At 37.7% G+C, this 3,886-nt stretch overlaps 1 pseudogene; it reads right to left on the bottom strand.

The window, feature by feature from the left end:
- Window positions 1–489: 489 nt before the first annotated feature.
- LOC102826311 lies at window positions 490–1,575 on the bottom strand (annotated as a pseudogene).
- Between the last annotated feature and the right edge of the window lie 2,311 nt (window positions 1,576–3,886).

The following is a 3,886-nucleotide window of genomic DNA, read 5'->3' as shown; positions in this document are numbered from 1 at the left end:
GGTTTGCAGCCCGATTCGTAACCACTATGTTACCAGAGCTCCTTATTATATGTGGTGTAAATTTTCACTTCTACAATGTTAATGAGATTGCATGCAATCTATAGAATTAGGTTGTTTCTTGAATCAATCTCACTCTCTCTCTCTTTTTTTTTTTCAGATTGTCAAAGGTCTCATTTAATGAAGCTGATTAACAGAACATGATTCTAAGAGATTGCCCTTTCCAGATCAAAGTCACATAAAACACTTGTTATAAATCAGTGTCTTTTCCTTTTAATAGTTTCCCCATATTCTCATTTGATTATTTGACTTTATCTTAGACATCTGTCTTTCTTGCTTCCTCCCCACGCATGCCCTTGGTATTTTGTGTGCAGGTAGAAAACTGCAGAGTTGTTGCAGGAGCCTTCAGGAGTGAGATGATGGGAAAAGACTGGTAGCAAATAGCCATAGTAGCTGGAATTGGTGGGGTGTTAGTGCCTTGGCAATTCTCGTCTAACTTTCATCACTGAAGAGTGGATTCACTTGCTGGGTGACACAGATGAAGGTAGTTCTCCGGCTCAATTCCTTCAGTTTAGCAGCACCCACATAGGTACACATAGAGTGGATCGCTCCAAGGATGTCTCAGATGGTGTATTCCACATCCCCTTTAAAGGGGACCTCTACTGTCTTTCCCTCTGAGGCCCTGTACTTGGCCACACACCTCACATACTTCTTCATAGCCATTTCAGAGCTCATTCCATCGAAGGGCTTGTGCTTTTTGCCATCCCTCTCGATGAGCTCTCCACCTGACTCGGTGTGCCCTGCCAGCTGCCAGCATGCCACCCAGCATCACAAAGTCTGCCCTGGCCCTGAAAACCTTGGCCACATCCCCAAGGCAGCTGCAGCCTTCATCTGAAATGATGTGGCCTTTGAAGCCATGAGCAGCATCTGCACACTCCATCACTGCACTGAGCTGTGGCTATCTCACTCCAGTTTTCTTCTGTGTGGTACACACAGAGCCTGGCCCAGTGCCCACTTTGATGATGTCAGCTTCAGAGACAATCAGTTCTTCCACCATCTCTCCTGTTACCACATTCCCCCTCCATGATGGTGTGTTGAGTGGAGTGCTTCCGCACATCCTTTACAAATTCAACAAAGTATTCTCAGTAGACATTTGCTATAACCAGGCAGATATATTTCACCTGGGGGATAGCTTCCAGGATCCATTCCAGTTGTTCAAAGTCAGAAGAGCCTGTGCCTGAGCTGAAAGCCAGGTGCTCAAGGCAATTAGGATTCTGAGTAGCAAATTCTTTCTACTCCTGGAAGCTGTAGTGCTTAAGGACAGAAGTGATGAGTGAGAACTTATAAAGAACCTTAGCCATCTCAAAGATGCCGACAGTATCCATAATGGCAACAATGATGGGAATCCCTGTGTAGGTGTGTTTTGAGTTTCGAAATGAAAAGGATCTTGTGAGATCCACCTTACTTCGAGACTTAAGGGTGCTGTGCTTGGGCCTTAGCAGGACATCCTTGAAATCCAGTTTGATTAACAACATTGTCAATATGTGGCATGGTGAACGAAGGTCTTGGGGAAGTGATGAATCTGAAAGTTCCTGTTTCAGTGGCCCAGATGGCAGTTGACTGAAGCTCCCCTTGCCTAGCAACTGGCCTCAAGCAGTCCCAATGAGTCTTTTCAAGCCCATCTCTTTTGAAATACACAAAGCAGATAAGGGAGCAGAGAAAGAGAGCTCTATTACCACCAAGAAAGATGGGCCAGAAGTGGAACATGTCTTCTGAATGCAGGATCCCTGCACTGTGAAGTTCTTAGATCCATGAGACGACTAATGCTAAGACACACGGAGATCTCCAAGGAATGATGGACTAAGAGATGATGAAAGGAGCCAAGAGCTGGTGCTTTGAACTCAGACTTCAAATGTCCCAAACTGGGAGAGAAGAAATTTATTTGTTAAAGATATCTGCTTGTGGTATTTCTGTTATAGCAGCACTAGATAATTAAGACAGCTTCAAGATTTATGTCTTTTCATTAAGAAAATGTTATACATTTTAACCTTGTCTTCTGAAATCACAGTTTCTCTTAGAATATTCCACATTTGTAAAATTTGATCAATTACTCTTAAAGGGTTTGTCTCCTAGGTTCCATTAATTGTGATAAGAGTAGAGTGCATAGTGTAAATAAGAACCAAATATTTAGAAAACAATTCTCACATCTTAACCCATATATTTCAAGTACAAAGCATATATATATATATATATACTTTCTATCAGACCCTAAATTTCAACTGGATAGCTTCTAGTTGATGAATTATTTGCTGCATAGCTACTGGTTAGCAGAAAAAGATAAAGTGGTCTTTATTCTATAGAATAACTGCTACTAGTAGCTGCTGAGTTACCAATAAGGTTGTGTCTTTTTTTTCTATTCTTGCATACAAAGGTAAGCTAATATTGTACAATTATTTTGAGTATCCTGAATTTATAACTTAAGGATGGGACAATATTTGTGATATACACTTTTATGTAGAATTTTTAAAACATGTACATTTCCCAAGATTGTAAAGTTTTCAGTATAATTTTAAAAAGAATTGAGAGATAATTTAGATTAATCTCTCAGGTATGAAATTCATGAAAATCAAGCTTGACTTAAAAAAGGTTTAATTCATTTCAGTTATAGTAATAGGAGATCATCTTATCATTGTGAACCTTTTTTGTGTATATTTCTATACAAAAAGTTAATCTTAACAATTTGTTAAACTAATCACCTCATTTATCTAAACCAAAAACTTGCTAAAGCAAGCAAGTAATAGGATAAAATCTCAATTAGATTTGAAAAGCAAAGTCTATTATTTAATTAATAGCCTTTAAAAGTATTTGAAGTATCCTATTTTTTTATTCTCACTAATATAGGAATATACTCTGAATGCTTTAATTATACAGTTAAAGCCTTTTAAACCTTTTCATTTAGAAATGAAAAATATTGGCTCAAGTTATGATAAACCTAAAATCCATGCAATCCTTATTAATATTTTGAAGAAAGGATGACATTTATGTGCTCAAATTTATGTTTTATGCCTGTTATACTTTACGGCAAGTAAACTTTGTTATTTAAAAAATTAATTTTGGAATGGTGGTATATTTTCTTTTAGTAAAATAATGCATGCTCATTGGTTAAGGATGGGTATATTGTAGGGAATGAGGCAATACAGAAATATATACATTACAAAATGAAAGCTTCTCCTTTTTCAATCACATATTCTCCAGATGAGAATAACAAGAGCTAGTCGTTTGCTCGTGTATCTTTCAAAATTAAATATATACATGTACATTTAACCAAGGAGATCTGGTAGTGTAGTGGTTAAGAGTTAGGTTGCTAACCTCAAAGTCAGCAGTTCAAAGCTACCAGCTGTTCCGTGGGAGAAAGATGAGGCTTTCTGCTCCCATACAGGTTTATAGATTTTACAAAACATGTATAAGTTCCCAAGATTGTAACATTTCAATATAATTTTTAAAAGGATTGATAATTTCTATTAATAATATTTACAGTCTTGGAAACCCTATGCAGGTTCACGATGAGTCGGAACTGACTCCATGGTACACCACCACCACCACCACCACGAATATTGCATACCACCACCAAGCTGGTACTTTGTTTTGACTTGCATATATAGCTGTAGGATATATCATCAGTATTTCAAAAGTCATCAGAATCTCCCATGTTAGACAGAGTTCAACAGAACTCCCAGACTAAGAATAGAAAGAAACCCTTGATGGCCTGTTTCCAAAAATAAGCCAATGAAAACCCTTGATTTCACAAAAGAATAATGTCTGATTTAATACTGGAAGATGAATCCCCTAGGTTAGAAGGCTTCAACACAATAGATATAACAATGTACCA

This window comes from Chrysochloris asiatica, unplaced genomic scaffold (genome assembly GCF_000296735.1).
Source record: "Chrysochloris asiatica unplaced genomic scaffold, ChrAsi1.0 scaffold00218, whole genome shotgun sequence".
Taxonomy (NCBI): Eukaryota; Metazoa; Chordata; class Mammalia; order Afrosoricida; family Chrysochloridae; genus Chrysochloris; species Chrysochloris asiatica.
This window is presented reverse-complemented; position numbering and strand designations above follow the sequence as displayed.